General features: G+C 44.9%; 1 long non-coding RNA gene across 1 annotated transcript; it reads right to left on the reverse strand.

Moving 5' to 3' along the window:
* Window positions 1-2121: 2121 nt before the first annotated feature.
* Window positions 2122-10154, reverse strand: LOC142818618 (uncharacterized). The gene is made up of 3 exons (XR_012896172.1): window positions 9912-10154; window positions 8334-8396; window positions 2122-7008 (listed from the first exon to the last, which is right to left on the reverse strand). It is a non-coding gene; the product is annotated as an uncharacterized LOC142818618 (long non-coding RNA).
* Between the last annotated feature and the right edge of the window lie 12158 nt (window positions 10155-22312).

Here is a 22312-nt window from a genome sequence, read left to right on the forward strand (position 1 = left end):
ACCCAGGTTCAAGTATCTGCTGTACTACAGACTTCCTGCGTGACCTTAGAATGTAAGAACGGCCATACTGGGTCAGACCAAAGGTTCATCTAGCTCAATATTCTGTCTGCCAACAATGGCCATTACCAGATGCCCCAGAAGGAGGGAACACAATAGGTAATCCTCATGTGATCCCTTTACTGTCACCCATTTACAGACAAACAGAGGCTAGGGACACCATTCCTACCCATCCTGGCTAATGGAGGATAGGTCTATCAATGGCTATCAGCTTATCTGGTTCTTTTTTGAACCCTGTTAAAATCCTGGTCTTCACAACATCCTCTGGCAAGGAGTTCCACAGGTTGACAGTGTATTGTGTGAAGAAAAACTTCCTTTTGTTTGTTTTAAAACTGCTACCTATTACATTTCATTTGGTGACCCCTAGTTCTTATGTTATGGGAACAAGTAAATAACTTTTCCTTATTCACTTTTTCCACACCAGTCATGATTTTATAGACTTCTATCATATTCCCCCTTAGTCACCTCTTTTCTAACCTGAAAAGTCCAAGTCTTTTTAATCTTTCTTCATATGGGACCCGTTCCAAACCCCTAATCATTTTTGTTGCCCTTTTCTGAACCTTTTCCAATGCCAATATATCTTTTTTGAGATGAGGCAACCACATTTGTATGCAGTATTCAAAATGTGGCCATACCATGGATTTATACAGAGGCAATAAGATAGTCTCTGTCTTATTCTCTATCCCCTTTTTAATGATTCCTAACACTCTGTTTGCTGTTTTGACTGCCGCTGCACATTGAATGGATGTTTTCAGTGAACTATCCACAATGACTCCAAGATCTCTCTCTTGAGTAGTTATAGCTAAATTAGTCCCCATCATTTGTATGTATAGTTAGGATTATTTCTTCCAAAGCGTATTACAGGCAGTCCCCGGGTTACGTACAAGATAGGGACTGTAGGTTTGTTCTTAAGTTGAATCTGTATGTAAGTCGGAACTGGCGTCCAGATTTAGCCGCTGCTGAAACTGACCGCCAGTTCTGACTTACATACAGAATCAACTTAAGAACCCCAGGCGTCCCCAAGTCAGCTGCTGCTGAAACTGATCAGCAGCTGATTCCAGGAAGCCCGGGGCAGAGCAACTCTGCCTGGGGCTTCCTGTAGTCAGCGCTGGTCAGTTTCAGCAGAAGCTGACTTGGGGACGCCTGGGGCAGAGCAGCTGGGGTGCTGCTGGGTTGCTCCAGTAGCGCCACTCCTCGGTGCTACTGGACCAACCCAGCAGCACCCCATCTGCTCTGCCCCAGGGTCCAAAACAAAAGCCTGGTCTTCTGGGGGGGGGCACACTAGCTGTGCCCCCCCCCCAGCAGACCAGGGACACGGGGAGCAGAGCTGCAGCGGCAGCGGGGTGCCGCGCCTCTGAGGCTTTGCTCTGGCAAAGTCTCAGAGGCGCGGGACCCCACTGCGGCTGCAGCTTCAGTCCCGGTGCCTGTGGTCTGCTGGGGATGGTCCCCTGCAGACCACAGGCACCTGGACTGAAGCCGCAGCCACGGGGGGGTCCCGCGCCTCTGAGGCTTTGCCAGAGCAAAGCCTCAGAGGCGCGGGGAACCGCCGCTGCTGCCGCTTCAGTCCCGGTGCCTGTGGTCTGCTGGACCAACCCAGCAGCACCCCATCTGCTCTGCCCCAAGGTCCAAAACAAAAGCCTGGTCTGCTGGGGGGGGGCACACTAGCTGCGCCCCCCCCCCCAGCAGACCAGGGACACGGGGAGCAGAGCTGCAGCGGGGTGCCGCGCCTCTGAGGCTTTGCTCTGGCAAAGCCTCAGAGGCGCGGGACCCCCCCGTGGCTGCAGCTTCAGTCCGGGTGCCTGTGGTCTGCAGGGGACGGTCCCCAGCAGACCACAGGCACCGGGTCTCAAGCGGCAGCAGCGGCGGTTCCCCGCGCTTTTGAGGCTTTGCTCTGGCAAAGCCTCAGAAGCGCAGGAACCCGCCCGGTGCCCCTGGTCTGCTGGAGACGGTCTCCAGCAGACCAGGGGCACCGGAGCAGCTTACGAACGGGGCTTTCTCACCCCGGAGCTCGCAGGTAGCAATCCGCCACCTCGACCTCCGGGGCGAGAAAGCCCCGTTCGTAAGTGCAGATCCGACGTAAGTCGGATCCGCGTAAGTCGGGGACTGCCTGTACTTTGTATTTATCAGTATTAAAATTCATTTGCCATTTTGTTGTCCAATCACCTAGTTTTGTGATATTCTTTTGAAGTTCTTCACTGTATGCTTTGGTCTGAACTATCTTGAGCAGTTTAGTATCATCTGCAAATTTTGCCATCTCACTGTTTACCTCTTTCTCCAAATCATTTATAAATAGGTTGAATAGGATTGGTCCCTGCACAGGCCCTTGGGGGACACCACTAGTTACCTCTTTCCATTCTGAAAACTGACCATTTATTTTGTTTGTTTCCTTTCTTTTAACCAGTTATCAATCCATGAGAAGACCTTCTCTCTTATCCCATGATAACTTACTTTACTTAAAAGCCTTTGGTGAGGGACCTAGTCAAAGCTTTCTGGAAATCTAAGTCCATCATATCCACTGGATCCCCTTGTCCACATGCTTGTTGACCTCTTCAAAGAACTCTAGTAAATTAGTTTTGAGTTTTTGGCTAGCTGTTCTTCAAATTCCTTCTTGATTTTTCTTATTATATTTTTACACTTAATTTGACAGAGTTTATGCTCCTTTCTATTTTCTCACTAGGATTTAACTTCCACTTTTTAAATGATGCCTTTTTATCTGTCATTGCTTTTTTTACTTGGTTGTTAAGCCACTGTGGTATTTTTCTGGTTCTCTTACTGTGTTTTTAAATTTGGGGTATACATTTATGTTTGGCCTCTATTATGGTATCTTTGAAAAGTTTCCATGAAGTTTGCAAGGATTTTACTTTTGGCACTGTACCTTTTAATTTCTGTTTAACTAACCTCCTCATTTTTGTGTAGTTCCCCTTTCTGAAATTAAAAGGAGCAAGTAACTTAACCACTCTGTCCCTCAAATTTCCCAAAAGGGGACAATAGCTCTTACATGAAGAGCTCTAAGATGCTGGGCTATTTCAGTACAGGGAGGGGTATTTAAGTACCTTAGATCAATCAATTTGCCTTAGTGTAGACAGAATATCATATTTCATACATCCTGCAAAGTGAAACCTTCATTCTCCTAAATCTTGTTATTGCATTTGAGATTTTGTAGAACTAAGGTCTCTGCTTTGTTCCAGGTTCTTTTCTTTCTCAGCCTTTCTAACTTGCCTTAGTTTCATCGTCTCCTCTTCCTCCTCTTTTTTCAGTTATTGTAAGTGTGACCGAACTACACCGGGTTTATGTTTGAGTCTTTCGTAGGGTCCTGGCCCAAAAATGCAAAGTAGTTGTATTGAAGCTACATCATTGCCTTAGTAAAGTTCAGTTTGGCAACTACTTTCTTAAATGCCTCTGTTGGTATACATGCTCCTCAATGCATCATTTTTGATCCCATGGAAAATTATATTAAGTCACACTTTCTGAATCATGAATTCTCCCATCATTGCTGATGGCGGGTGCTGTTTCTCAATCAACAGCGAGCTGCTGCAATCAGTCTGTGAGATGTATCTAACCACCCCCATTTATCATAATTTCCATTTTTGCATTGATGGGTATCATACACTGCAAAGAGCCAGCCCAGCCGTGAAATGACACCGGGCTGGCAAACTCATAATGATCAGGTCTTACATATCAATTCTCGTCAGACCCTTTGTGACACGCTACTGCATCCTCATCACCTCCTCCTCTGACAGATCAGCACTGCGGACCTTAACTGCTGGAAAGCCTCAGGGTCATTTCCTAGGGGACAAATTTAGCCCTGGCATAAGTGGGCAGAGGCTCTCACTAATGCAGGTGGGAATTTTATCTGGTTGTCCAAGTTCCCTACTTTGCACACAAAGACCTCAGCTTCTCTATGGTACTGACAAGTAGCCATCACGGCTATTCTAACCTGTCCAGTGTGCTTAAACTTTAACCTAGCATGTGCAGCGATGCTGCTTAGCAGGGTCTGGTCGTCCATGTTGTTGTGTGCTATTGTATAAGTACTCCTGGTGCCAGGCCAATTTTTAACTTCCTCTGTCTGCCATATGAAAAGGAAAGGGCTCAGCTGGCATCTCATGCACACCTTTGCGAGAAGCTAGGCAGGATGGTCAAGAGCAGTGTTTCTTAACCTTTTTTTTATAAAGTACCCCCCAGTGCCTACAGTTTTCAGACACACCATTTTTTTTTTCTACCATTGCAACACATTTGTTTAAACAACTTAATCGTTGCCAGGTGGGCGATGAAATATTTGGGTGTAAAAAGTACAAAAATAATTAAATGCCATAAAACTTAAAACAAAAATTCAGTTTTCTCCAAATTTCAGTTGTGTTGACGTACCCCCCAGACTTCTCTCGAGTACCCCTAAGGGTACTCGTACCACTGGTTGAGAAACACTGGTCTAGATGGTACTTGGTCCTGTCATGAGGGCAGGAGACTGGACTTGATGACTTTCGGTTCCCTTCCAGTTGTGATTCTAGGAGATCTGTTACTCTGGAGAGATCAGAAGCAGCCATATCTGTTCATTATAAATGCTAGAATAAAAGTTCTCTGACAAACTGGATTTTGAAGGAAGGAGAAAATTTCCCCCCAACACTTGTTTGTGTTAAAAAGCTCCAGATTTGAAATGCACAACAACCTTTAACCCTGGATTTTTAACTTTCTTGATTTTATTAATTTGTAAAATTCTCCCTATGCAATGAAATCGTGTTTGTAATCACAATTGAAAATACATTGTCTTGAATCTCCAGAAAGAACCTTTTGCTTGTTATTCTTGGAGCCACCACGACACATGAACAATTAATCCTTGATTTCCAGACCCAAGTGAGTCAACCAATAAAACAGCTGTCAGCTGCCCATCCTGGTGAGGTGCAGCCTAATATCCCAGGAGAGGATAATTATTCTTATCTGATTTGGCTCTGTAATGAAATCATAAAAAGCCTCGTCCCTTTCTGCAAATTCAGTTCTTCTCAGCAGGTGAAGCAGAGCCCAAATGACTAACATTTCTGTCAGCATTGACTCTGACTAAGGGATAATCTACCATACAGAATAAATCTTATTATACAAACAAACAAACAAACAAACAAACAAACAAACAAACAGAAAGCCCTCAGAAAACCAAGGAGGGTGCTGGCAGATAAATTGTCTGACAAAAAGGGTTCTCAGATTGCTGTGATTGGGAAAGACATTTCTACAGTCTCAACCTTTTATGGGAGTTGTCAATAATAAGGGAGTTTTTAATTCTTTGTTGCCCTTTCACAGATCTGCCTGTTACAGTTCTTGGCATGTTGGGAAGGTGGACAATCCACATAATCATGAGGGTGAGGATCGTCCTAAAGCACCTAAGGGATTTAGAAGCTCAAGCTCTGTTGATTCTAAGGGATTGTTGCTTTTGAAAATCCCATCTATGGTGTGTACGGAGGTGCAGGAATTCAGGTGTTCAAACTCTAGTTGAGCTGCTGCTCTAATCCATTGTCTTAGGGTGGACAATTTGGCATGCTCAGGGTACAGTTAGTGGCAAAAATGAGTGGGAAGAAAACTCAATGATTGAGCCTGATTTCCTGCTGCCCTGCCTCTGGTGTTGTCACTCCCACCTGTGCAACATGGAAGACAGGCAGAAACAAATCCAAGTTTCAGTAGAACTTTACATCCATCTACTCCTTAGTTTGCCCAGGTGCATATATTTTTGATTTTAAGGTTAGATGGGACCATTGTGGTCATCTAGTCTGAGCTCTTGCACAACTCAGCCATTTAAAGAGTGGGAGGATGAACAGAGGTGAAGTGAATTTGTCTACAATCACATAAGAATCTGCCATTCACCTCAGACTAGATCCTCCATCTTTTGCCTCATAGGCTAGTGCTCCTTCTACTAGATTATACTAGCTCCCCTGTCTGGTTTCACCAGCGGATGGCCTACGATTAATGGGAATCATTAAGCAGTTCCCAAGAACCAGACCAAATATCCCTGAATGCTTAGGTCCCCACCCAGCTTGCAGCACAAGTCCTTCTCTATTAATGAAACTCCTGACGGGAGTTTGTCTTTAAAGATGAAAATGCCTCCTGTATCTCAAGTGAGACCTCTCTCAAGTAATGTGACTTCAAGGAATCCCTGATTTGGCTGGGGAATAGTGAGTGGATATCTTGTTTAGAATTATTAATGACCTTTGTCATTAGGGTTCATACCTCAGATCTCCAGAGGCTCCTGGAAATAACGACCATGCAAGTCAATTTATTTTCCAAACTCTATTTGCTCACATCTTCCATGCAGACAGTTTCACAGATTAGCAGATCTACCACCATCTGAAGTGAAGCTTAACTGGATCTATGCGGGATGCAAGATGGCCTTTGAGAGACCTTACAGGGTGGGGGGGAAGGAGGAGGGGAGCTCTTGAATTTGAGAAGTCGTTGAAAGGCCTGTGTGAGGAGGATCTTTGAGGAAGATTGATGGCGGAGCTCAGGTATCACAGCACAGTTTCTCTATCAACTGGGAAGGGTATGAAGGGACATCTGGGGTCACACAGCCACATTCAGAGAGGACCAGGTCAATTTAGAGATGAACCTCAACTTTGAGTGAAGAAAACGGTCTATAAATTATGACATTTTTGCTACACAGTTATTTGATTGATTTCAAGGAACAGTTGGCTGCTGGGTTCTCCTGTGAAAGCAATTAGGATACAGCGAAGGGGAAAGAGCAGAGAGGGAGGTAAGGTAAAGCTGATGCCTTGAGAGCTGGATAGATTACTAACCCAACGGCCAGGTCTCAGGCACTGTTCTGCACTGCACACCATGACATTGCCATTGCGCAGCATGTGACTCTCCCACGGGTCTCTGCATGCTGCGGAGAGATAAAGTTTCAGGTTGTTCACCAAGAGGCAGAGCCCTGGCTGGGGGTATCCAAGGGTCAGGGATGCTGTTCCCAGGTTAAGGCTGTGAGAAACATTAAACAAAAAAGTCAGTGAGTAAGAGAGCGCTTGGGAAGGTCAGCACAAACTCCGAAGGTGAGAAGAGCTGTAACAAGGGATTCTCATGAACCAGAGTGACCCAAGCTAGTCCTGATTATGATGGTCTGCTTGGGTGAGGAGCTACATTGCAGCATTCGGGAGCTCTGGCTGACAGCTGATATTTAGAGACAAGCTGGACAAGGATCACAGGTGTTACACAGATGCTTAGTTGCCTGACATCCCTTCAGTACAGAGAAATAGACCCTTATGTCTCCCTCCTCTTTGGGAATGGTCTTAAACTGTTTCAGACTGTTGTATACCTAAGGCCCCCCAAAAGACCTGTGTAAACATCTGAAACTCCTCCCTTCTTTTGCATCTGAAACTCCTCTTACTGAGGGAAACAAAATCCATTTAACTACGTCATTGAATATTCACCAAACACTCGGTGAGGAGTCATTCTGAGTGTGGAATTCAGACCTGGAAACTGAACAGCTAGGCCTTGGGAACTGGGGTATGTGTTTATGGAAAGTGTTCAAACACATACTTAGGTGCTATACTGATCGCTAGAACATTGGCCCTTCATTCACATAAGTTTTTGTAAACTTCATTTAAATCAGAGGTGAGGAACATAAGGCCCGGGGGTCGGATGTAGCCCCTGGGTTGCCTGGATCTGGCTCACGAGTCTTACGGACACTCAGCACTGGGGAGCCCATGCTGGCTCTTCAGCTCCCCCCCGCCCACACTCCCTTCCTACAGCCTCCAGCCCTTGACTGATTTTTCTGTGGTCCAGTGGCCCTCTACCCAAAAAGGTTTCCCACCCCAGATTTAAATCATTATTCTGTGTTGGGGCTGGGGATGAAGGGCTCAGTATGCAGGCTGCCCTGGGGAGAGAAGACAGCCCCCACCCTCTCTCAGTGCAGCAGGTTGGGGTTAGATGAGAAGCATCTGTCCCTGGTCACTGTAGCTGAAGCGGGCATAGCTTGGGAAGGAGTGTATGTCCCCTGACTGGGGGACAGATAGACACACAGACAAACAGACACACCAACAGATAAACTCTCTAAAATATATAGTAGATAGGCATCTCTTTCTCCACCCCTACCCCCTGCTGGCCCAATGGGGTTATAGTTGTCCTGGTTCCTATTGCTGGCCCTTTCCTGTCCCACTGTGGTCATTCTGCAGTCTAACAGTCCCACCTGCCAGACCCCTCCCTTTCCATTTTATGAAAAACAATCAAATTCCAGGCACATCTCATTGTCCTGGCACGACCAAGCCCCGGCCTTGCTTTAAGTTATGAGAAGAAGAAACGCTTACCGTTTAGGAGTTCTTGAACAAACCGACTCACAGACGGACAGACAGATAGGCAGATGCACATTTCTAAAATATATAGTAAGATAACATGAAGGTACAACATATTCTAGTGTGAGAGAAAAGTTGTATACAGTAACTAGTAATGCTGTTAATTTATGCAATTCATCTTCATACATGTAAAAAAAATTTTGGCATTCTCATAAAAATTCTGATGACAAAGGGAACCATTTTAGTTGACTCCATTTTTTTAATTTTTAAAAAAAATTGAAGTGTGTAGTATGTCTCCTGATCTAGCATTTTGGACTGAAAAATGAATGTTGAAACTGGCACTGTTGTGGGCATAAGGACGCTAAAAGCCATAACAGTGACAAATTACCTCTGAAATGGTATGGGCCTATATTTATCATACACACTTCTAAAGAAACATATACAATTCGTGACCACATTTGGGAAGGAAGAAATCCTGTTTAGTATAAGAGGAAACTGGAGAGGATGACTGGTGAACGTTTCTGTGGTCTGGTCTCCATGGTGGCTGTTGCATTGCTGTTCAGAGGAGATTCACAATGGTCCATTAGCTCGTGTGAAATTGAAGACCAATTGGAAAAGAATGTATGTCAGTAACCAGAAAGGTCAGGCTGATGCAAGCACTGGTTTCAAATCTTAACACTGCTGTGGATTGCTACTATAATATATATTGTGAATATCGTGGGTGATGAAAGGAATGGACAGGTGCGTATTGCAGTAAAATGGAAAGAACCCGTCTGCATGGAAATGTTGGGAAAATTTGGGTTGTTTGTGAAAGAGGAATGGAGAGTATTTGGAGAAAAGGATGCTGCTGGGGGGAGAAAGGCCAAAAGGAAGAGAGAATTTTAGCTGGGTACCATCAGATGATGAGAAAGTGACCCAGCTAAATGGTCAACACACATAGCAAGGGACTAAAAGCACTTTACGTCGTGATGCAAAAGGCAGTGTCTCCTCAAAATGAATTACAAAATGTTATAATGGTATACAGCCACTCTCTGAAATTATAGTCCATTTACTCATTTCACCCAAAGTCCACATGATCCTCTGCTGTTTGTATTTACCAACAATGAATCTTGCCCAATATAGATTTTTAATAGTGTTCAGACCAAATGCCCAGTAAGCCCAATACTTATTTTTCACCCCTATCTATAGCAGCCCTCATGTCCTGAATGGTATTAATCAGGCACTAACTCATATCTCAGTCCCTTTCTAACTCTGAGATAAGTGCTCTGAGAAGGAGCACAGTAACTTCCGCTGCTAAAGAATTAAAAAGGGAGGTTTGACTGGTACAAGGAAAACGATAAGTCATTGATATTGAAAGGCTCTGTCATCACAGTATAAGGCAAAAGCGAATGGGCTTCTGAATCAGTCAAACATTTTAAACATCCCTTTTGTAATTGGCAATTTTGTAATATTTATTCACAACAGATCTGATTGTTGGATTCCCACTGGCTCCCCTCAGGAGGGTTTGCGTGAAATCAGTTTGAAATGGTGTGTCAATTTTTTTCTGAAGTCACCATCTGGCTGATAGACTTGAGTCTGTTCTAATACACTGACCCAGTGAATCGCTGCTAAACAATTCCCGAGGGTCTACACTCCTCTCGCAGGCAATCCAGGGAAATGCTGCAGCGAGAAAAAGAGAGAGAGGCATATTTTAATGTGTTCTATTGAAGGATTGGAAAAGAATTTGATTTATGTAAAGAAACAAATCTTTGGATAGTCTTGTTCACTCTCTCTCTGTGATGCTCGTTTCAAATACGAGGGGAGATTCAGGTTTTTCATTAATCACCTGATAGTGCTGCCTGCAATTGTATTAGAAATTCCCCTCCCCCCATCACCAGCCCCCCTCCCAAAACAACCCAGACCAGCAGAGAGGAACCCAATGCTCAATATCAGAAACCTCTGCAAGCCAGGTGGCAAAAATAAATATTTGATCAAATACATTGCACATATATTTAAAATATATGCCAGCATATGGAATGCATTGGAATATTACCAAAACAGACCCATTTCTTATAACAAACAATCCTTGGCTGAAACAGACAAATATCATGTGTTTAAAATATATTGCTTTAGCCTACAGTGTAAAATGAGGCATTATTTAAAATAGTTTGAGATGTTTTATGTGTGTGTCTACACAGCAGCGTTATTTTGGAATAACTGACATTATTCCAAAATAACAAAGAGCGCATCTACACAGCAAGCCATTATTTTGAAATAATGGTGAGCTGGAGGACTTCTTACTCTGACTCTTATAACCCTCATTTCACAAGGAGTAAGGGAAGTCGAAGGAAAAGTGTACTTCCTTCTACTTCTTGCTGTGTAGACAGCGCCAAAAGCTGAATTACTCTATTTTGACTTCAGCTATGCAATTGACGTAGCTGAAGTTGTGTAGCTTAATTCGACTTTTGCCCTGCTGTGTAGACATGCCTTATATGTTCTTACATGTTAGGGACATATGTTTGTATGGGACGTATTGGCAGTTAGGAGGTATATCTTTATAAGCAGATAGAATGGCAATGTTCTAATTTCTTCTGATAAAAAGTAAATATATATTTTTTGCCGGTATAATTTAATAATTTAATTATTCAGCATGAATGTATACAATACAGAATATGGAAATTCCACCTTTCATTGTGTTAACACTACACTGCACATCTAATCCATTTTTCTGTGAGTAAACACACACACACACACATACACACCTACCCACAGTTATAGCTGTGTATAGTATATGTATATACATATAAACACACACATATATATCTGCCTGAAAAATTCTGCTTACCCGGGATGACTAATTTTTGTTGACAGGCGAGTAAATTATCATTATAGCACTCATTTTTTCCCATTATCATCAATCATCGTTGTGAAGAGTGAGCAAGCAGATTTTTGTCTTAGGCTGTTAAATTTTCCTAATAGTTTTTCAAGGCTGAGTATTATGCGTGTACAAATAAAATGTATATAATATAAACCTACACTAAGGACTTGAGTCAAATCCCAAGCCTATCAAAAGTCAGACAGAGGCTATTGATTTCAATGGACATTGAGTCAGGTCCTAAAAGATCATCATTTTTTCTACAGCATCTCAGAGAGGTAGAATGCAGAGACTGTTTTACAAAAAAGATTTGTAAAGAATCTCTCCTTGTAAACATTTCCTCTGGTACATGTAAATATGGGGCAGGGGGAAGGAATAAGCTAAAATATGAAGCCTATAAAGATATCTTGCTTGCTAAATTACAGCAAACTAGAAGACTTACCCAGAATTATTTGGATCCTTCAGGGCAGGAGGCTGGGGAGTGCAGGAGTCAGGGCAAGGGTTTAGCGGTGTGGGGGGGCTTAGGGCAGGAGGCTGAGGCATGGGGGAAAAGGAATCAGGGGGGACTAAGGGTAGGGGTTGGGGGCAGCTGGTGGCTGCTCCTTGGGGCTGGCCCGGAGCAATGGCAGGGGGTGGCCTGGAGTGGTGGCTGGGGCCATATGGCCTGCTCGCTGGCTTCTCCCTGGCAGCAGCTTTGTCCTAGGGCAGGCTGGCGTGGCAGAGGGCCATGCTGCCAGCCAGTGGCTGCTCCCTGGGGCTGGGGTGCCCCCCTGTGGTCATTTGTGAGTATAACTGTCCCTGCTATCATATCCCTCCTTTTCCATTTGATGGGAAATAATCACATTCCATTGTCCTGGCACAACCAAACCCTGATCTTCCTCTAAATTATGATAAGAGGAAGCTGCCTACCAAATGTGGTGGTCCTAGCTCTTACCGTTTATGAGGAGTTCTTGAACAAACAGACAAACAGCTGGATGGACGGACATAGATGCACAAACTCTCAAATATATAGTAGATAGAGCTATTTTTTCCAAACATCTATTTTAATTTTTTAATTAACTAGCTTCACCAGGCTGATGTCCACTCTATAGTTCCCACCCACATTTGAATGATTGAACTTTACTAGCCCAAACTCACATAGGAAACCCATTTCAGAAGTCACACACACAAGTATGTATGATTCAGGCATGAGAGTATGTTTGTTTGCTGGAGATGTTGGTGCTTTCATCCAGCTAGGAAATAGAAACAATACCATGTGACTTATCTGACCAATTGCTGTTCAATACCACACCTCAAATTTCAAATATCTGAAATCATTCTACAGAATAAAATCAAACCCGAAAAGTTTATTGACTAAATTTAAATATCTAAAACAAAATCTGAGGAAGAGAACGTCCATTAACTTTAGTGGAAGCATGATCAGGCCAACAGACTTGCTTGATTCCTGGGCAAGGTGGGGAGGAGGGGAGTGACTCCATGCTCCCCAAAGGGGCGGGGCCTCGGGTGGAAGGGGCGGGGCTGAAGTTGCGTGGAAGGGGTGGAGCTGCAGGCTAGCCTTCTTTGCCAGTCCTTTAGCACCATCTGGAGTGCGCTGCCTAGAGTTCCAGCAGTGATTAATAGGGCCTGGAGTGCCGAACGCCTTCGCTGCCACAGTAGCAGCAATGGCAGTGGCCAACAGCTCCAGAACCATTTGACTTGCCAGGCTATGGGGCAGTTGCCTCCTTTGCCCCCTTCACCATGGGTGACAGGAGAGGGATCACGTGAGGATTCCCTGTTGCGTTCCCTCCCTCTGGGGCATCTGGCATCGGCCACTGTCGGCAGACAGGCTACTGGGCTAGCTGGACCTTTGGTCTGACCCAGTAGGGCCGTTCTTATGTTCACCTCCCCCCATCCGGTTGGGAGGCCTGGGAATAGGAAGCCTAACTAAGATCATGGATGTGTCTGCGATTTCTTCTCTTCGTACTGAATCAAGAGAAATCACTTGAGGTTTTTGTATCTTAGCAAAATGAATATAAATTTTGAAGGAATCTTTCAGTTTATAAAGTTCTCATAAGAACGGCCATACTGGCTAGACCAAATCTAGCCCAGTATCCTGTCTGCCGACAGTGGACAATCCCAGCTGCCCTAGAAGGAGGAACCATAACAGGTAATTGTGATGGGTTGGCAGCGGCCTGCACTAGAATGGGGAGGGCAGCGGCCCCTGCTCCGGCAGAGTGCCTGGGAGGGGCTGCCTCGCCGCTGCACCACCAGGAAGATGCGCCCACTGAACACCGTGAGGAGTGGAGCCCCGCGGCTGCGGGGAATAGGGCTGGCTGGCGGGCTGGGCTGGACGTGCGCGGCCCCGGCAAAGGATGCCGTGATGAAACTCCGTCCCCCCGCATCCCGACGTAGGGACGCCGGTAACGCCGGGGCCGGGGACGGGGGAGATGGCGTGACCCCCGGCGGGAGGTTCAAAAGCCGCCCCGGAGCCAGGGCAAGGAGGAGGATGCCAGGGAGACCATTCCTCCCCCCCGGTGGAGACAGGGAGATGGGACCCTGGGAAAGCGGCGGAGCAGCATCCTGCGTAACCCCGACGAAGAGGTAAGGATCACTGGCCTGGGCTCAAGGGCGGCTAGGAAGCCGCCCGGGGCAGGGTCACTCTGGTGCCCGTGGGCTGACGCGTTACGGGGTGGGACCCCATCAGCCGGGTGAGGGTCAGCACCCAAACCCTTAGGGCTCCGGGCTGGGACCTGGCGGAGAGGGTGGGCCCGGGTCCCCCTAACTCCCTGGATTACTCCATGCAGCACAACACAGGAGAAAAGGGAGTAAGAGGCAGATGGGAGGCCCCGTCACCTCAAGAACCATGGGGAAGGACTGAGGCACCCGGGAGGTGAACTGGGAGCTCCGGGTTCACTGGGCCCTGCTTGGCCCCCCCCAGGGAGGGCGTCGGGAGCTTGCGCCCATCAAAATATTGAATCCGTAAGAACCAGACGGGCGGGCTCGCTGGGCCGCGACCCCGCGGAGGGGGTTAAGCATTCATGCCCAGAACTAGATCCATCACAGTAATCATCAAGAGATCCCTCTATCACCCATTTCCAGACAAACAGAGGCTAGGGACACCATTCCTACCCACCCTAACTAATAGCCATTGATGGACCTGAACTCCTTTTATCTATCTAGCTCTTTTTTGTTTAAGTCCTAGTCTTCACCACATCCTTTGGCAAGGAGTTCCACAGGTTGACTGTGAGCTGAGTGAAGAAAAACTTCCTTTTGTTTGTTGTAAACCTGCTCTCTATTAATTTCATGGCCTCGAAGCTACATTCTCAGAAGAACAAGAACAAGTGACTGCCTGTTTGTTAATTTATTATTGCTTTAGTAGAGGGATGCACACATTTTGTCATCGTTCTGTTGTCACGCTAGGGGAGAGATTATCCTAGGAATACATCTCCTCCCATGCACTATTGCGCTGACTGCCTGGGGGAGCAGCTGCAGCTGCTCTGGGTTGCTGGTTGTAGCTAATACTGTGGTCCAGCTGCTATATAACATATAAATAAAAGTACTCCTGGCCTTAATAAGCAACAGCACACCCCATTTCCTGTCCCCTTTGTGACTGAGTATTCTCCTCAGAATAACTACAGAGCGTGCTCACATGGACACTCACATGGAAATATTTTCATGGAATTCAGTGTCTGGGAACAAGGAGGAAAGTCAGCATCATGTGGCCAGTTAGTTTTCCAGGGACTACCAGCAACTGCTGCCTGGACCACTGTTTGTGATCTACTGCTTTGTTATGTTTACAGGGCCAGATCCACACTAGGGATGTTAAATATCGGTTAATCGAATAGTCGATTAACCTCGTGAATTCTTATCGGGTGGTTGACTATTCTATAGTCCCCGGCAGCCCCTGTCCAGGGAGAAGCGTGGGGGAGATCTCTGAGCTCCCAGACCTGGCAGGAGCCAGAACTGAGCTGGGCTGCCTGTCCACCTGGCTCCTAATACACTTTAAATTCAGAGCCATAGTGGGGTTAGGTCCAGGACCCAGTGCAAGCTGGGACTGAGCCGGGCAGCTGGGCAGCTGGGCAGCTGGCCAGTCTGCTAAAAAATTTACTGGCAAAGGATGGGCAGGGAAATGCGTGTCGTCTACAGCATTAACTGATAAGCTTTTGCTTATCGGTCAATCGGTTAATTGAGTATACTATTACATCCCTAGTCGACACCAGCCAAGGCAAGGAACAGAGCTCTGGCCTAGCTGTCATTTCCCTCACCCTCAGCTGCAGCAGCTTTCAGAGTGGCATCCTACCGCCCCTCCCCACCTGAGGCAAAGCGTCTTTCCCCCGCTGTGCACCTAAAGCAACAAGCCTATTTCAGAAATATTTTTGTGTTAATTTTAAACTGATTTAGAGCCTAGTCCTGCTCCTTTTGAAGCTGAGGTTTCGGACACAGTATTGCCAATCCCAACATCCTGAAATCTGGAGTCAGCCCCCCCAAAATCACAAGAGGGTTTTTTTTTAATAAATTATTTCTCTGGGTTTTGAACCTTTTGGTCACCTCTTCAAGCTTTTCTCCCCAACCAAGAGGGATAGAAATGGACTAGTTTTCAAAATGGAAGCTGAGATTGTCAGAAATTCACTTGTCTAAAAGAACTGGGACCTTAAAAAAAACACACCACTGTCACAAGAATTGGCCACATTGAGGCTAGGAGCAGAAGTAGACCTATATTCTTCCTTGCAGTGGTTTGATTACTTGGTATATTACATTGTAATGTTTCATTCATGTCTGATTTAAGGAGTGAGATATCTTATTCAGAAACAGAATCTTTGCTCACTCTAGACACCTACGAAATGCATTCCACTTAAATCTTTTCTCTGCATACACCTTTTATTTACAGTCTCAGCCCAGTTCCATTTGACATTCCAATTAATTGCATGTCTACTAATTGCATAATATGGCTATTTGCATGCCAAACTGGGGTCCACACGCTGTTCTTTGCAGTGTAATTGCTCAGGGTAAGTGAATAACTGGAATATTCCTGAGATTTTGTTCATTAATCAGTTTCAGTGGAAAGAAATATTAGCATGCTGGGTTAAAAAAAAAAGGGACTGTATGGTGGAAAATATAAATGGGATTTTTAAACAAGTAGTAATGGTGGTACATGGAAACCTTCAATCTAATGATGAGATGAATATGAAACAATTAAAGATTAGTGAAGAGAGCTTACACTTCTCTAAAGGCCCAGTCAAGTCACCTGAAAGACTGCCATTGGCCTCAAAGGCGGATAGATCAGGTCCTCTGTGGCAGCGGTTCTCAAACTGTGGGTCAGGACTCTGAAGGGGGTTCTGGGGATCTGCTGTCTGTCATTCAATCTTGCTGGCTGTCCCCTTCTACAATAACCCTCCACCACCCTCTCTCAGCATTATTTCTCTCTCTAATCCTAAAGTGACCAAAGTACATCTCATGGTGATCCTGGAAAATGCTCATACTACACCACAGAGTATCAAGATTCTGTATAAATCCATTGCTCTAAGAAGCAATTAGCATTTTAAAAATGTCTGTAGCTGCATACTTACCTGGGTTATGTCTGTAAGCAAAGGTATAAGTCTATTTAGAACATTATATACAACGCCAGAAAGCGTATGAAAGTGCATAGGGTAGCTGCTGGCTGGAGCCATGCCGGGCATGTTTAACCTGGGCATCCCTGGGAGATCAGGGCCTTCCTGGCTCAGCTGTTTCCCATCCCTCATGTCACAGGGTGGGATGACGCAGCTCTATTTTCTGCTCCTCTTGCTACTGCTGAAGATAAAGTGGAGAGAAAGCTGGATGCAGGCTCCTGTTTGCAAATACAGATGAAGACAAACAGATGAGTTCAAGCTGCGGGAAGGAAAACAACCGGCAGCTCCTCTGGCTAATGGTGGGAAACTCAAAGGGTAAACAAAACCCTCCTTCCCACCAGCCCTTGGAGTTCACCAGTGTTTTTTAATCTTTATTTCTAGAACCAATTGATTTCTTGCCAGTCTGTAACTTTTTACTGATGTTGTGGCGGTTACAGTTAAAGACAACCAGGTGCAGTAAACAGGGGAGTCTTCTCCCCTCCCCCTCATTACCCACAGAGACACACACTGAGTTGAACACAGGGACTTGCACTTTCCCAGTCCTAGTGGCTCCCAGCTTTGAAGGGCTCGGAATCCCATACGGATAAAGAATTTACTTGCTGTCTATTTGTCATCATGTCAGTGACCTCATTCACAGTTCCTGGTAAATAAACTGAGAGAAATGGCAATACAGAAAGTGTTACACCCAAAATAGCTTTTACTACTGGACCTTTTTCAGGATAAGACTTGATCTATGGGGGTCCTTAGTCATTAAAAGCTAGATATTCCCCTCCCACAAATGATTCAAGGAAGGGGAAAGTTATGCCCCTTGAACGTATCATGCTTGCTGAGAAGGCATGAGGAGCTTGCAGAGGATGCAAACTTGCAGATCCCCAAGAGCCAGGGGAATATTTTGCATTTCTCCAGACATCTGCATGGATTGTCAACCGTCTACACTATTTCCTATTGGGTCCTGAGATGGACGGCACAAGTCCACTCCTAAAATAACTATGCCCTTTCATCCTGCTCCCCTTCTCTCTTTATTGGCATCATATACAATACAAGTTGAACTTCTCTAGTCCAGCAACTTCTCTAGTCTAGTCAGGTCCCAACCGTGCCAAGCCAGAGAATTTGTAGGACCACCGGTGGTCAATATTGTCTAGCAACATTATCAACATTTCCACTGCTTACTGAGCTCTTAGAGGACATTTAGGGGTAAATTAGAGCTAAATAACAGCACCCAATTCTGAGAGCCAGGACTGCTGGCTGTAAACCAACTTTATGGGACTGTGGGAAACTTGGCCACACCCATGATAAGTGAACATCCAGCTAACTAAAATCATGCCAGACCACAGATGTTGCCATACCAGAGAGTGCCAGACTAGAGTTTCAATCTGTATTGTCATTCATAGTTCTGACATTCTTCTCTTCTGGCTCCATTCGGTTTCTTTTTGCACCATTGATTAGAAGAGAGATTCAAGGAGGCCTAGCCGGAAATTTACAAGGGAAAGTGACCCATGACCATGCTCTGATCACTTGGGGTGTGTCTAAACTACACCCCTCTGCCGACAGAGGGATGTAGATTAGGCACATCGCTATTGCAAATGAAGCGGGGATTTAAATATCCCGCACTTCATTTGAATAGAAATGGCTGCTGCTTTTTGCCACCGCGGCACTTTGCCGGCAAAAAGCAGCAGTCTAGACGGGGATCAGTCGACATGGAAAGCCTTTTCTGACCTATCCCTTATGTCTTGTGCAACGAGGTTTACAGGATCGGTCAGAAAAGGCTTTCCTTGTCGACCGATCCCCATCTAGACCGCCGCTTTTTGCTGGCAAAGTGCTGCGTCGGCAAAAAAGTGGCAGCCATTTCTATTCAAATGAAGTGCAGGATATTTAAAGCCCCACTTCATTTGCAATAGCGATGTGCCTAATCTACATCCCTCTGTTGGTAGAAGGGTGTAGTTTAGATACACACTTACTGACAAAGGCATTTTCAGCAGTTTTGGAGAAGTTGTGGCTCATGTCCCTCTCTAGTTCTAAGTTTACTTTCCACCGTAACATATTATAATAGTAGTGAATTATTAATCAGTCATCTGGAGATCTACAAGTTCAAACATTAATGTTGAATATGTTGCAAAACTGCTTTGAAATCATAGCACACTATTGTTTGCATGGTTTTGCATATGCTTGTTTGCAAAGAGCATGTACAGCATAGCTTAGATATGCCAGGTCTAAATTAATCAGAATTTCATTCACTATGTCATATCCACTAAAAATGAAATCAGGAAACCACTTTACAATATACTGGCCAAAATTTTGTGTCTCTTGTTCAAGCAAAACGCCCACTGACTTCATTGGGAATTTTACTCATCTATGGACTGCCGAATGTGCCCCATTGTAACAAGTCAGAGATTATAATGCAGAATCTCCGTATTTGTTTTTAACAGTCCCTTAATTAGCTTGAGATTTTATGAAATTCACAAAAGCAGACATCCATCTGTTCTTCCTGACTTTCAGTAACAATATTTATCATTGCAGAAGTGTCAAAACAATAAAACATATGACATTTATCTAAAGGACTCCTAAGCATTTAAAAAAATCACAACTCAAAAGCCTCCTCTGAGACTTTTCAGTAAGCGTTTTTGGGCAAAACATTTAAAGCTACAAATTTTAATTCCCTACCTGCTCACCCCCAAAATATTTTAACAAGAGATTATTTCTTCCAGGCAAGTGGAATGACATGCTTGCATGACCCTGTCTAGCTACCTCAAGCCAGTCAGTGGAAAAAAGTTCTGTAGGCACAATGAATATACTTGGTTCTACCAAACAGAAGATCAATATTAATTTTTGGTGGAGGTGAAGCAAACAGTGCAGAAGGAATTAACTCATGTCAGGAATTTGTCTTAAGAAACTTGAATCTCGTGTTTCATATATTAAGACATAGGGAGGCTCTTTTAAAATCTGCTTATTTGCTTTTGGGTATATAAATGTGCATTTTACATTGTCAGGATTACAGTGCAATCCAGCCTTATTAATTGTATGTATATAGCATGTTAAGGATCTACTGTATTTAAAATATCCATAATAAATTCACAAGTGTAGCTGTATTCTCCCTCGTCTGGTGATTGGCACTCAGGGTTTTGTGTTTACATAATGGATCCCAAATGTATGTGATTCCAGGAAGCAAAGACATTTTAACCATTTTTGATGTATTGTGCAAATTTCTTCTTCTTCTTTTTTTGGGGGGGAGGGGAGAGGGGGATAGATGGTTTCTCCCAGTACAGCAGGCTGCATTAGATCCCTGATCCATGCTTTGATTAATGGCATTGCCCTTCTTATCTGCTTCATTGTGACCTACATAGGCCTGGTCTACACTACAGCAGAAGGTCGAATTAAGGTAAGCAATTCCAGCTACCTTAAATCAAGGTTAAATCTTAAATCAAGGTTCCATGCCATCTACACAATGGAAGGTAGACAGAAGCAAACACTTCTGTCGGCTTCCCTTACTCCTCATGAGGAGCAGGAGTACTGGTGCCGACAGGGGCTCCCACTGAGTTTGATTTAGCAGGTCTTCACTAGACCCGATAAATCAATCCCCAGAAGATCGACCATGGCAGCTTTGATCTTCCAAATACTGAAATCGTGGTCGTAGTGTGTTGTTTTAAGCCCGTTTTGTTTTAAGCCAGTGTAACTTCTACAGAACAGAAGATTAACATACAGGTCTAGAATTCTTTGCGTAAGGACTGAGTAAAAACTCGCATGGGGTTTCAAGTGCCGACTCCAGAACAGAGAGAGATTTTGGTACCAGTCTTCCCAGCGAAAAGTGAGGTCCCTAACAGCACTTCATAAAGTGACTCTGAATCACCTCTTTTGCTGAGTAAATCTGGTGCCTGTGTGTTTCGACAGCTCTATATTCGGATGCACATGTTTCTGAACAGTCACTGTGGGTGGGTTGTGTATGTTGTGCAGATGATCCCATATGATTGTGCTGCATCCCTGGCATTGACCCACACTTGTGCCAGGTGCCTAACATTACGCAATGCCTCTGAGACTGGCTGGTATCATGGAGATACATCCAGGATTACAGAACTGTGCTGCCTGTTTAGGATTATGCAGCACCTGTACTGTATTTATGGCTCTGCTCAGGTCTTTTTTTTATTAGGTTTAGGCAAAGGCCATAGAGTTTTTTCATGTATTACAGTGAATAACCAGGAAAGTACATGCCGTCAGTATGCAGCTCTTTCAAGCCTCTGGAAACAATCCCTCATCCCCTAGTTTTTCCTAGCCACCAGGTTTACAGCTACTTCTTGATTTCTTCCTTGAATCAGTGAAACGAGAGTTTGGATCCTGCAGAGTCAGTCTGAACTCCACGCTGATTGCACACATCTGTCTTCTACTGACAGCTTTGCCTGTTAGTGGAGTGAGTCTGCTGTTTAATTTACCTGACTTGTTAACAGCTCACTGTTTTGAAGTTGCAGGAAGTAGCTGATTTCACATTTACAGTCAAAGCATTGAATTCCCATTGGATAACTAAAATTCACAAATAATCTGGTAATTTGTCCGCTGTCTTGGGAGCCCGTGGGGACGCTGATCAGTATATATCACAGTGTTTTGGTAAAAAGATTGATGAGCAAAGAGGAACACAGCACAAGCTGGCAGCCTTCCAGGGAGGGATGTTCAATGCTAAAAGCCCAAGTAAGTCATTGCTAGCGAATATAGGTACAAGGGCTTTTACAGTCTCTGAATTACTGTCTTCTTAAAGAAGACTGGTTGGGAGCACAGTTTGGCAGACACGCCATTCCCTGAATCACTTGTTACTTAAGAAAATGCACTAAATGTTGAGGGGGAGGGGAGCTGGTACAATTTGTATGGTGGTAAGTGCTGAGAGCCATTGAACCAAACTGTAAACCGGGGTGGGCAATAACACAGCAGTGGTTTGCCAGGGTTAGCTCCTGGTGGGCCACCACTATATTTACCTGCACCTCCGCAGGTACTGGAGAGCATATCTGCTGTTGGCCGCGGATCGCCGTTCCCAGCCTGCAGGAAGCAGCGTGGACAGGGACTCCCGCTGCTCCCATTGACCAGGAACAACGACCCATGGCCAATGGGAGCTGGGATTACCAGTACCTGTGGCCATGCAGGTAAATGTAGCAGTGGGGACCCACCAGGAGCTAACCCTTGTGGACCAGATCCAGCGCACAGCTGGTATTTGCCCACCCCTATTATAAACCCGGAATACAATGGAAACCACCTTAACCACCCCTCGCACCAGCATCTGTGCTGAATTGCTGTCCTCAGACTTTTATGACTCCTGCATTGCTGCCACCTTCTCAGGAGACTGAATTGCAGGAATATTCTCAGGCTCTCACTGAGGTGGGAGGGGGAGTTTTCATGCCTCTACTCTGCTGTGTCACTGATTCTCTAGATGGAACTGCATGAGGCTCTAGAATGTTTTTACCATTAGAGGACTATACCTGTGGGAAATGAAGACAAGAATACACACTTTATTTTTGTATAGCAGCTCTCATATGGAATAGGGTAATTTCTCTGGGTATGTCTATACTACCCCGCTA

The sequence above is a fragment of the Pelodiscus sinensis genome, chromosome 16 (genome assembly GCF_049634645.1).
Source record: "Pelodiscus sinensis isolate JC-2024 chromosome 16, ASM4963464v1, whole genome shotgun sequence".
NCBI lineage: Eukaryota > Metazoa > Chordata > Testudines > Trionychidae > Pelodiscus > Pelodiscus sinensis.